At 37.7% G+C, this 13498-nt stretch overlaps 1 long non-coding RNA gene across 2 annotated transcripts in view; it reads right to left on the bottom strand.

The window, feature by feature from the left end:
• Window positions 1-1775: 1775 nt before the first annotated feature.
• The window catches only part of LOC116083616, an 11962-nt gene continuing 239 nt past the window's right edge, over window positions 1776-13498 (bottom strand). Inside the window, exons 1-3 of one of the 2 annotated variants that reach the window (XR_004115801.1) lie at window positions 9899-9938; window positions 5347-5460; window positions 1776-2110 (exon numbers count right to left, since the gene is read on the bottom strand). This is a non-coding gene — a long non-coding RNA (uncharacterized LOC116083616). Of the gene's footprint in view, window positions 2111-5346; window positions 5461-9898; window positions 9939-13498 lie in introns of those variants that run through there. The other variant, XR_004115802.1, reaches the window with a different exon arrangement.

Below are 13498 nucleotides of genomic sequence, written 5' to 3'. Positions count from 1 at the left end.
GAATGTGCAAGTGTTGGTGTCGTCTCTATATTAAAATGGATGGATTCTATATCACAAGGAAGAGGTAGCCTAGGTCAATTTTTGACCAAGTCCATAAAAAAATGTTCCCTAAAGTAGGACGTTTTGTGAAAGGCTCTTGAAAAATCCACTGACAGATTGCTTTGAAGGAGGACAAAAGCCTGTCTTACCTGCTCAGAAAATTGGCAGTTGCAGCTGTCCCTAGGAACTCCAGCTTATTTGTGTGATAAAAAACACAGCAGAAGGTCATTAAACATTCATTTGAATACTCTAAGGAGCTTTGCTTGGTGCTTAAAATAGAAAAAAAAAAAAAACATTTAAAGCAAAAGCCTGTGTGCTACAGCATTACCCAAATATCTTCTTTACTCCTCCTGTATACATCCATGGTCTGATCCTTTCCTGAGAATAAAGAATTTTAAACAGTATAAGTGCACTGCAGTTAGTCATTTCTTTAGTTTGTTGTCTTTGAAATTTTATGGCCAGGAGAATAGACTTGGTCATTAGTGATCAAGTGTTCCCAAGGGCAATGTAGCAATAGGTAAATAATGACTTAAGTCTCAACACCAGGTGGCACAAAGCTGTGCTAACTTCCCTTAGCACACAGCCTGTGGGTCATGACCCTTTAGGGGTTGGATGTCAGATATCCTGTGTCCTAGTTAGGATTTTACTTCTGTGAACAGACACCATAAGCAAGACAATTCTTAAAAGAACAACATTTAATTGGGGCTGGCTTACAAGTTCAGGGGTTCAGTCCATTGTCATCAAGGCAGGAACATGGTGGTATCTAGGCAGGCATGGTACATCTGGAGCTGAGAGTTCTACATCTTCATCTAAAGGCTGCTAGGAGAAGACTGACTTCCAGGCAGCTAGGAGGAGGCTTTTATGGCCCACAGCCACAGTGGCACATCTGCGCCATCAAGGCCACACCTACTCCAACAGGGCCACACCCTCTAAGAGTGCCACTCCCTGGACCAAACACATACAAACCATCACATCCTGCATATTAAATATTTATATTACAATTTATAACAGTAGCAAATTTACAGTTATGAAGTAGCAACAAAATAATTTTATAGTTGGGTTCAGCAAAACATTTGGTCTCCATCCTTGTCTCCAGAAGGGGGCCTAAAATCTTATGTGAGCAGAGTGTCTTAAGTTTAATGCAGCAGTTGGGACCCCCCCGCCCCCACAGGCATTGCATATCAGGTATTTACACTATGATTCATAACAGTAGCAAAAGTCTGGCAGTGGTGGCGCATGCCTTTAGTGCCAGCTCTTGGGAGGCAGAGGAAAGCAGATCTTTGAGTTCGAGGCCAGCCTGGTCTACAGAATGAGTACCAGGACAGCCAGGGCTATACAGAAAAACCCTGTCTTGAAAAATCAAAAATAAATAAACAAATAAACAAATAAATAAATAAACCGTAAAAAATAAACAAAATCACATGTGTGTCCCAGCACTCAAGAGGTAGTGTATACTTTTAAAAAAAAAAGAAGTAGCAAGTTATGAAGTGTCAATGACATAATTTTATAGTTGGGGGCCACTACAATATAAGGAACTGAGGAACTGTATTAAAGGGTTAAATATTAGGAAGGTTGAGAACCACTGTTCAGGGTATGAACTAAGTCTTATGTGTAGCTTAGGATCTTCCTAAAATACAGCAGACATAGAATGCATGCTATGTTCAGTCTATACTGAGACTGTACTGAGAGTCATCCATACATGCTACTTGCATGACAGAAAGAACAATCTTGTGTAAAATTACATTTTATTGAAAATTGTTACATTTTTATTTTACATACACATTTTATATGAAAAAAAATGAAGTTTGAAAATTAAAAAAAAAAATTCTCCAAAAATTTTGTGACAATTTCAGAACTGTTGTCTTTGAGATGCAGCACATGAGTTTATGAGCCAGAGGGTGATGGATGTTGCCTTTTTGATAAGTCAGTTTTTCATCACTGTGATGGAATAACTGACAGAAGCACCACCAAACTTGTTTCCAGGGTTTTCAGATCATGGTCGTTTAGCTTTCCTCTCTGAGGGCATCATAACAGGGAGTGCGGTGGAATTACAATTCTCACTTCATGGCTTCTAAGAAGAAAAGGGGACAGAGAAGAAGTGAGCTCTGGCAAGACACGGCCTTCAAAAGTCCACCTCCATGGACCACCTTCTTTAAACCAGGCCCTACTTTCTAATAGCCATTCAGTTTGAGCTCATCAAATGAATAACCCATTACAACAGCCAGCTTTCATACAGCCCAACCACCTATTAATGGTGTCAGTAGCTTTGGGCTTAAGCTTTAACATAAGTTCTAAGGAGCACTTCTTATTGAAAGCATTGCATCTTAATTTTTCTTCTTTTGGTCCATTGTGTTGGATTATCCCATACGGAGGCATGAGATGGGTATTAACCAAAATGTATTTGAGCAAGGAAGACGAAGAAAGAGAGAGAGAGAGGGGGGGAGAGGGAGAGGGAGAGGGAGAAAGGGAGGGAGGAAGGAAGAAAGAAAGAGAGAGAGAAAGAGAGAAAGAAAGAAAGAAGAAACCAATATTGAAATATATTGGTAGTCTGCACCAAAATTCCGACAATCTTCTGAAAATGTCACATACTACTAGAAATCTTAGTGGAGTTTAGGAGGTTAAAAAAGAAGAACAAACCCATTGAGATGAAGTCACTGTGGCTATAGGAACCTAGCTAGGACTTTAGTTCTCTGACTGAACTCCAACCAAATATCTGACATCTACACAAGCACTTTATATCTATGTAGATATACAGTTAGATGTTTATAAAATAAGTTTCTACTTTTCATGTCTCTTGTGTCTTGTCCTGTTATTCAGCGTTTAATACTTTTCGGGAGGCAGAGGCTACTTCATTAACACACAAAAGCAAGGAAACATTACTGATATCCTTTTGACCACAGACCAAACCCAGTGAGAAGAATTTTTCACCTAAACTACTACAGCAATCATGCTTTTCGCTACCTATACTTGAGAACTAACATATCAAAAACTACTGTAAGTATTTTCCATGTGGAATTCCAGTGAACATAGCTATAATATGACCTACCTTCCATATGGAGCTCCTGCAGACATGGAACCTTCTTATAAAAAAAAAATAGCCTTCATATGTGAGATAAAAACTCAAATCCAAAATATTGTTTGTGCACTTTATGTCTGCATAATCTCCTTTCTTACCTTTAAAGACCATGTTCTACACTTCGTCCCTTCACTACATCCTCTAAGTTACCCACTGATACTTTTCTACATCTTCGTCATGGTGAACCTGTGAACTGAACTGTTTGGTCTCATGTATTTATTCTTCCTTATGTATCCACTCTTAAAAAAGAGTAGACTGGCAAATTATGCATTCCTATCCTTGCTTGAATCTCACCTCTTGCAGAAACTTCATCCTATTTTCAGTTCCTATCAGTGATTTGCCACCTTTGGAGCTCCCCTGGTGACAAGTCTCAGGAGAGAAGCTAATGGCTTTCTCTGTGTCCCAGCACGGTGCCTGTCCATCACAGCATCATTAGTTCCTTAATGTATCTTCTAAGGCATGCCTGTCTTCCCCTGAGACTGAGTTCCGGGAAGACAACGGTTTTATCCAAAATCCAAAGAGTAGAAGCCAGTGCAGATCTTGTCACTTTCAAGCAGCTTAAGCCTACCGATATCAGAATGCACATTCTGCTTCATGATCTATTGCTTAATTCTGCTCACAGGCTTATACTAAGAAGAATTAATAAGAATAATAAGAATTAAGAAAAGTATTGTTATCAAACAATTTGTCATCAAGCATTAATAAAATAGATGCTTTAATTGAAACAGAGTTCTTGCTGCTATGAGTGTAGGAGAATAGCTGGTTCCTCAGACAATATTTAAAAAAAAATAACTAGCTTCAAAGCATAAAATATGGGGAGGAGAGATAAACATTAAATATAGGTAATCATATAGCCAGATCATCCTCTTCTTTGGTTACAAAGCAAACCAAAACCACAAATTCTTCCTAGGAAATTGGGAATAAAAGGGAATGAAGAACATTACTGAGAGCTAGAAATCATTCAGCCTGTTAAGGAAATTTTAGAATTGATTCATATGGACTCATGTTTTCATCTTCTATAGAACAAATCTGCACAGCATCTTTGACCTAAACACATGGAACATGAGCTCATGTCTCTTTCATTCTTATTCTTTGCTCTAGCAAAGCTCTGTGTATTCGCTACTTTTGCTTCCAGTGTGATTTTCACTTACATTCACTTTTAATGTATTTCACTTAGTATTTGACTTAGCTAATCAAGGCTTATTTTAGATTTTTTTCTCTCAAATACCATTCTTTAGCATTATTAATGACCACCACTGTATTGATAAGTGTTATCAAGTTAAAATATGGCTCTTTAAGAGATATTATTTCCACTCAGAAGCATGTGAGAGCTTGCCATATCTCTGGTTCTATTGATCCAAATAATCTGTAGTTTAAAGTATGAAATTCAAGGCAATATTCTTTATTGTTTAAATAATTTATCTACTTTTTTGTAGGTCACCCCTATGAGCAGGAAAGACTCATTTAAAGCTTTGAGTTTAAAAAAATGCATATCAATGACATTTCTATTTAAAGAACTTATTAAAAAATCATAAGAGGATTTACTGCCTTTAAGAAAATATGTATCATCTCTCCTTTGCATCAGTGACCACCATAAAGCCCAAGCACTGGCTCTTGAGTTTAGTAGCTGAGATTCCAGGGATTAAGACAGATTTGACACTGTTAATTAACCTCACACAGTGCCAGGAATCTAATCAAGCCAACCTTTGGGTTATATATAATCCCATCTTCCCACAGACATCTCAGATCACTGCTGATCAAGTGGCTCATTAACAGAAAATGGCTTTACATGCCCGTATATTACAGAAAGTCCTTGACAGTGATAAGCCATTAATACCCAGTAAATACGTCATTAATAGCAAATTCAAATGGCAGCTTCCTCTTGAAAGAATTATAAGCTCTTTGTCAATGCTTAGGAATATTAATGTGCTCTCTTACATGCTTCCTATATTCCATAATTAAGCCTAAATGCTAATGAACTCCTTATGTTTTTAGACTAATATGAGATATGCTGTGTTATTTGTAGCTGTATGACAAATCACTTCGGAATTTAGTGGATTAAAAGATTAAGCATTAATAATCTCCCATTATCCATAGGTTAAGTGTTGGTAACAGCTTAGTTGGTGCTTTGGAACAAGAACAATTGGGTGAACTTATAGTCAATATGGCAACTATAACACCATACCACAGAAGACATGCCTTGTGTCACAATTAGTTCCAAGATTGCTCACCAACATGACTGTTGGCCAGAGACCTCAGTTCTGGGCCACATAGACCTTTCCATGGAACAAAGGGCATAGTAAAGCTGCCAAATGTCTTGATAGCTTTTTTCCAAAGTCCAATTTCTGAAAGAAAGAGTAAGGACAAAATAAAAATACTTTTAAAAGATAGAGTTTTAGAATTGATCTACAGCCATTTCGACCATATGCTACCCACAGAAACACATTGTTAGTTTAGGTACAATTCACTGGCAAAAGAAGCTGAAATGGAATCCACAGAATGAACAGAGGAGTATCAAAGAATTGTGGGTATATTTTGATACCACCACATATGCAAATCTATGCAAATAGTTAAACTTAACTATTAGATATGATGTCTATCAAGAGATATATTAACAACAGAAAAGAAAATGTTTGCATGGCATACTATATGAGATATATCTCTATAAAAATATTACCTCTTTAAATAACAGAATGATAAAGTCAATTGAGAAGAGAAAGAATTAACATCTTAAGGCTGGCATTTAATCTCGGAAAGCTTATCAAAACTTCACAATAAATGTTTGAAACAAGTGATAGTATTTTGGAGCTGGTTTGTGAGAGATGAACATTAATGTCTGTGCAGAGTTCCATACAACAAGTATGAAATCAGCCAGGGTAAGAACATTTACATGGTGAAACATCTAACATCAGTGACCTCCCATGCAGTTGGCCATAATGATTTTGGCCATAATTTTGATCATACTGTTTGTTTTTTAAATTTGTCTTTTAAAATTTGCTAGTACTTTTCTTCCCCTAGTGGTATGAAAACTGGTTTATGGAAAGGACAGACTTTAAACCTCATGTTGAAAGATAATGCTGCATCTGTTTAAGTGTGGATGCTAGTCCTAAAAGGTGATTAACTGTTAAACAGTGTCCAAACCGCTTCACTTGTCTCTAGCATCATTTTCCAGATTGTCCAACTACCTAGCTAGCCACTGATCATTAGTAAATAACTGTATTACACTCAAGGATTTAGAAAAGACTAGTGAAATTTTAAAAGAATAAAATCAAAGTACAGTTTAATAAGTAGAAAAGCTGAGAAAAGATAATCTAAAATAGGAAGGGCTTGCATTTTGATAAAGAAGAAATTTCTATACATTAAATTCATGAGGTATCTCTACATTATCCAAACACAATGTGATAATATTCTTTCAAAACACTAAATGTCTCATTCCTCAAATGCAATATTAATTATCTCTACTCTCAAATAAACAGCCTAGAGATACCATTCCTAATTTATACAACATTATTCTATTTTTATATTTAAACTCAAATCTCTCTCATGCACGTTCATACACACACACACACACACACACACACACACACACAGACACACACACATACATACAGTGTAGACAAGCAACAACCACAAATAAATGCATCCATCTTCCAAAATGGATGCTATGCATTCTTGTACCATGTGGAGGTCAGAAGAGCTGATGGAATAAAATTTCCCAGAGCAACCACTTTTCAACAACAACCCTAAAATCCCCTAAATGATCACATTCACAGATAAGAAGAAGACTCTATGCCACAGACTACAGACATGTGCAGTAAAACTCTTGCATCTGAAATCTTACCACAATGTTAGGGATGAAAACGTGACAGCTAGGTTACCATGGAGACAGAAGCAAAGACACCAGCTACTAACTCTGAATACCAATTAACAGCTAGCACTTCTTTATGTTACCAAAATTGGTTTCCAGGGCAACCCAAAAGATGGGCTCATGTTGTCAAATTAATTACACACCAAATCCAAAAATGTCAGAGTCAGTCCTCAGAATGTTATGGGACTTAAAGAAATTATTTATGAAATTTATGCACCCTTCAGGGTGGTATTCATACTTTGCCTGTGATTTCTCCTTTCTTATTTCCTCTACCCCCTTTTCTTTCTCTTAAAATTTACCTTAGGCAGAGAACAAGATATGGTTCTTAATATTTTCATTTGTTTTTCTAAAAAAGAGAAACAAAACCATAACTCAAGTTCTTCGCTCAGGTACATACATAATACTTTATTTGCCAATTCTTTATCATGTTATCTGTAACATATCAGAGATATAGATATCTATCTGAAATACACACACACACAAACACACATACAGTGAGTAGTTGGCCCCTGGGTAATTATAATATGTCAAAAAACTACTAGTGATGGGTCACATCCTTCACAATATTTGATTAAGTTCTCAGGTTCTGATTGTGCAGGTATAAAGCATGTCTTTCTAAGTATCAGGTATTAAAGAGACAGTTTGCTGTTTGCAAGAGTCACTCTGAAGGCATGCTGGCTGTTTTAGTGTCTGAAATACAGGTACAGTAAAGCCCAGCACTTAAGAATCATCAGGTGGTGGCGCACGCCTTTAATCCCAGCACTTGGGAGGCAGAGGTAGGCGGATTTCTGAGTTCGAGGCCAGCCTGGTCTACAGAGCAAGTTCCAGGACAGCCAAGGCTACACAGAGAAACCCTGTCTCGAAAAACCAAAAAAAAAGAAAGAAAAAGAAACACCAGTGACCACTACTTAAGAGCTATGTAAGCTTACCCAGGCTCTCCTTCTCAGTTCTTATTTTGTTGAGGGGTTTTGCTAAACATTCGATGACTCCTTGCCACCTCTCTACAGTTACTCTGCTCTACAATGCCAACTTATTTGCCAATAACTCATCACTACCAGTCAGCATCATCCTAATAAAATATAAGCCAGTTTTTAGAATTGTAGTCAAATTAAGTAAGATATTCCATCAAGGAGACTCAGGACACAGCATTCATTCATGAAACAGATCTCTTGAGTTCCTACTACATGCCCGATAGTAGGGATTTAGCAATGAATAGGACTGAGAAACATCTTTCACCTTTGTGGAGGTACGCTAAAAGTATTGGTTATGGTAAATGCTAAGAGACCTGAACTGACAGAAAGCAGAAAAGAGGGGAGTGACTGGGATGGTTAGACATTTACAGGATGGGAAAGACCTCATTGCAGTGGTTACCTTAAAGAGTGAACTGTGTGAGCATAGGAGAAAGATCATCCAGCTAGACATTCCTCAAAGACTAAAGCCATTCTCAAGAGCAGAGACTCGACTGTGAGAACAGAGAGCCTGTTGAGTAAGTAGTAGATCAGCCTGAGACTCAAATCACCTGTGGCTTTATGGATCAGAGCAAAATCCCCAACTCTCATGGACAGAGTTGGGAGCCAGTAAGCATCTCAGGCACCATTTATGTCTTGTTAGAATCCTTCTGGCAGCTGCAAGAAAGTTAAGGGGTTCTTGTCACTGCCCATGGCTACACACTGCCTGTGTGTAGCAAGGGAGCACCGAAGGTGGTAGTAGACGTGACCAGAGGCTAAGGAAGAACTTCTGAGAACTATCTGCTTTACAAAGTTCTCACTGAGAGCTGGATTAATCATGGGTTTTAATAAACTAGTGACCGTTTGTGATTAGCCAGTTCATATAATCAAGCCATGTTTCCTTTTCGTTAGCAATTTACAGCATTCTGATTTGTAATAAATCATTCCCTGCTCTTAAGCCATTTCACCCATAATGCTGTACAAATTAAATGGGTAACATGAAAGCTATATAAATATTTGATTGAAAGTTATAAATCAAAGTCACCTTCTAATGGAGGCTTGTCTTGCCTATGGTATTTACTGCTTGAAAAAAATTCAAACTGGTAATATTTGGATTAAGATTGAAGAAAACCAATGAGCAAAATGTGTTGCTTTTGACTAATCCTTTAATAAAACACAATGTGTTTAGACCATTGTCCCTTCAAATAAATTTCTGAATATGCATATAATTGTAAAATTACTATGGAGGATTTTCTTAGTTTTCAAAGAATTGGTTTCATTTTACTTCATCTCCCCATGAGAAATAAGAATGTTCTCTGCTCCCTTCCGTAAGAGAAAAGTAAGGCATTTTCTACTGCAGTAGCAATGGGCTTTCAGCTGAGAGCCCTTGGCCATTTCCTGAAGTTTAAATAAGTCCTTCTTGAGTCTGAGAACACATCATATTCAACTGGTACACTGATTTATAAATTGTAGAACGAATAAGACAAATCCGGCTCATGGTTAAAGCTAAGTTGAGGTTTTCCTTTGTTTAGGCTATTAAGAATAAATGAGCAACATGACTTTTGATCATAGAAATGCTAGCTGAAATACTAATTAAGACATTGAATTTATTTGTGCCAGATAGTGTGTTTTCAGTATAAAAACAATATATGATAGATGTGGCATCTCATGATACTGTTAGCATCATCCACACTTTACAGCTAGAGAATTGCCCACAGATTCAGAAATATACTCAAGGTGACTCTGTTTGTAGGCTAACAATTGCAAGTCAGTAGCTATGGGCTGGATTCAGAGTCTATCCTCTCGCAATCATATTCTACTGCCTGTCAGCATATGAACCAGAGAAGCGTTTTGACCACATTTTTTTCTCAGACTTCTCCCTTCCACTCCTAGATGGCCCCTCCCTTTTACAGCTAATGGTAGAAATGACTTGTCATTTCAAAAGCTCAAGCCTTTACAGAGACTTACCATGGCTTGCTAAGAAGTTACAATGCCGAATAGTAAAGATTGAGAAATGGGTTGCAACAGGGTAAGGACACTTCAAAGAAATCAGGGTGATACTCATCTCCACAAGTCAAAAGATGCTTCTTCCCGTTAATACTTTAGGCAACTCAAGATTACTGCAATGATGTATGGGCTCTTTCTTATCACCAACGACAGGAACCATTGCAATATGAAGGGCTATCCCCTGCCAAAGTTGATTAGAAGAATAGAATTGAAGGAAGAGAAACTTCCTGAAGAGAGTGTGGTCTAAAAGTTCTGCTTGTCTGTAGGTTTGTGGCTCAACAAACAAAACAAAACAAAACAAAAAACAAAAAGATGACAATTCAAGTTCTCAAAGTGAAGGAGTTCATACTTCTTACAAATCTGAGTTGAGGCCTCAGACCCATGCCCACGAAGTAGACACTGCAGACTAAATGTCTATTCTAACCTTAAACGGACAATCACCATTCCAACTACCTGTGATTAAGAATCCTGACGGCCTTGTCTGATATCAGTGGGAGGGGAGGGTCTTCATCCTGTGGAGGGGAATGCTGGAGCGGTTTTTCAGGAGTGGGTGGATAGTGGGGGAGCACACTCATAGAGGCAAACGGGAGAGGGAAAGGAAGGATTGGAGGGGAGAGTTGTGGAGGGGCAACCAGGAAGGGGGATATCATTTAAGATGTAAATGAATGGAGTGATTAACAAAAAAATAATGATTAATGGAAATAATAATGATTAATAAAATAAATAATATATACTGTATATTAATAACTGGAATAGCTATATTCTATATACAAATATATATAATCAAATATATATTTCACACATAAGGAAAGAATTTTGAAATTATTCTCTCCCAGACTGCAGATAGAATGTCACTACTCTTTTAGGGATGTTTGAATTTATCACTATCATAATTGGAATTTAGAATAGGCACATGATACAGACAATTCTATTGTCATTAAACAAGGATTGTGTTTCCATAGAAAACCTGGGTAGATGGATGTAGTTTTAGGCCCATATTCTGTTGTGGAAATAAGATGTGGTGTGATAGACAAAGTCTCTAAAGTACTTCACGACCACAAATGAGCATGTTAACTAGCTCAGTCACCAGAGCACTAGAAGCCAAAAATAAAACACGGAGCGAAAAAGTATTCTTTCTACTGTTCTTATACATGCTCCTCCCCTTTCCTAACTCTTCCCTTGTTCTCACCTTCTACAATTCAAGCTGGAAAGGACTTTTATGGGAAGGCTCAAGAGATATAGCAATGCCTGTGTACATTCTTTAAAAAATAAACCTGTAGCATTACCCAGACTAATAAGATTCCCTATCAAAAGAATAAAAGTACTGATATTCTTCTTTTAGTCTCTGTGTGTGTGCCTCTGTGTGTGTGTGTGTGCCTCTGTGTGTGTGCATGCATGGAGAGAGAGAGAGGAAAAGAGAGAGAGAGAGCAAGAGAGAGAGACAGAGAGGGAGGGAGGGAGGGAGGGAGGGAAGGAGAGAGAGACAGACAGAGAGACAGAGAGAGAGAGACAGGGAGAGAGAGAGAGAGAGAGAGAGAGAGAGAGAGAGAGAGAGAGAGAGAGAGAGAGAGAGAGAGAGAGAGAGAGAGAGAGAGGGAGAGAGGGAGAGAGAGAGAGATTGGTTATCAGGTGGCCAGGTGCTTGCGAGCTGCCATGGGGATGCTGGCAACTGAACTTGGGTCCTTTGTAAGTACAGCAAATGCTCTGAACCACCTTAGCCATCTTTCCACCTTGGGTTTTCTCACTGTGTTAAAAGTAATCATCTGAAAGCAAGCTTTCTAAGTACTCCATATTCTTTGATGCGGCATGTTGAAACAGAGAGTTCAGGTTAACAGCATATTTTAATAGGCTAATTCTATTATGTTCACTGTTACCCTGTCAACTATGAAGATTGTATTAAGTGTTATCCAGTCATTAATGGTTCATGTAGAACTTACGATCTTCCTGTGAATTTTCCATAATGAACTTTAATTGTAGTTGTGTGGCAGCACCAATAAACAGGAAGCGTGCTTAACAGAGTGGTAATGGAGAGACTTGAAAGAGTCTGGCTTCACTCTAATGCAGGGATATACTTCATCTCTTGACTGGCAGGTTTGTAAAGTAGCCAAGTGCAAAGATTTCCTATGAAGACATTCTGATCTCTAACCTTAACTATGCAGCTTGGTAGAATGTGAGTTCTTGCAGATTACCAAATACTCTGAGCTTCGGTGACTCCATCAAGTAAAATAGGTATGAAAAACACACATATCTTTTAGGTTTGCCTAAGAATTAAGTAAGTCAATATATGGTATGTACTTAGAACAGAGACTAGTACATAACAAGTGTCCCTGTAAGAATTGTTCATGGAACAAAGAGACAACATGGTCTAGACTCTCCATTTTAAAAACTGTTAAAAATAATCACCCTTGTACATACTTGACTATCTATATACATGATATACCAGTCATTACTATTTTTCTAAACTGTTATAAACAGTTAAAATATTTTAAGTCATCTAATATGGAAACAACATACCTAATAAAAATAGTTTCTTCTTAAAACTTAGGAGGAATAAAAATAAATATTCCTCTATTCAATTATTTTCTTTCAAACAATATACTTGCTTTAGTAGTTACAATTGCTCCTATGTGTCAAGGTCTCAAATATTAGCACAGACTATAAAGTAATTTTAATGCAGTCCAGAGGTAATATTGAATTAGTTTCACAATAATTAAGCTTATATTCTTGCTATTCAAGACTAAATCGAACAGTGTTGTTCACTGGTAGGAAGCTATTTTAAACATAGATCAACTAAAGACCCGACTGGATTAAAGCTAATGTATGGTGTGATCAGGCTAATTCAAACAATCACATGTATCTATCCCACACCCAAAAGTTCTATTACCCTTTTTCCCCTAATACAGTAATACCCAAGTCTTTTCTTATATTGGTGTAATTAGCAACTTATGTTACCCTGGCTTTGAAATAAACATTAATGGTAGAATATTTTGTGTCAGCAAATGCTCTCCTCACAGACTAGCACTTTGGAATGTGTTAATCTGTGTTTCTGTGAAGAATTAACTTGAGCTTCTAAGACCTGCTGGGGTAAATATTTGCCTCTACCCTACTCGATACTTTGCTTGCACACAAACCACTTTGCAAACATAGCTCACAATTGTCAATATGCAGCAGAGGGAAATGAGTTTTCTGTGGAGAAAGCAGGGCTGTTTGCTTATTCCCACAGATCCGCCGATTCTGTGCCCTCCACTTGCTGGCACGCAGAGACAGCTGGTCATTCCAGCATGGACAAAAACATTTCCCCCTGGCATGTTCTCCTCGCTGGCCTATGTTGGATAGCAGCCAAGTTCATTTATAGCCATTTCAAGGGCAGAATTTAAGATGATTCAAGGGTTCTCCAGCATTTGCTTTTCCAAGGTGGCACGGCATGCTACCGAATCTTGGTTGGCTGTCAGACTGAAACCTATGACATCTCTACAAGCTGAGCAAACTTTCATAATTATAAAACACACACCCTTGCCATCCAGAAGTCTTAACAAAACAACTCAAAAACAATGTACACTT

The sequence above is a fragment of the Mastomys coucha genome, unplaced genomic scaffold (assembly GCF_008632895.1).
Source record: "Mastomys coucha isolate ucsf_1 unplaced genomic scaffold, UCSF_Mcou_1 pScaffold8, whole genome shotgun sequence".
NCBI lineage: Eukaryota > Metazoa > Chordata > Mammalia > Rodentia > Muridae > Mastomys > Mastomys coucha.
The sequence above is the reverse complement of the archived record's forward strand: the minus strand, read 5'-3'. Positions and strand labels throughout refer to the sequence as shown.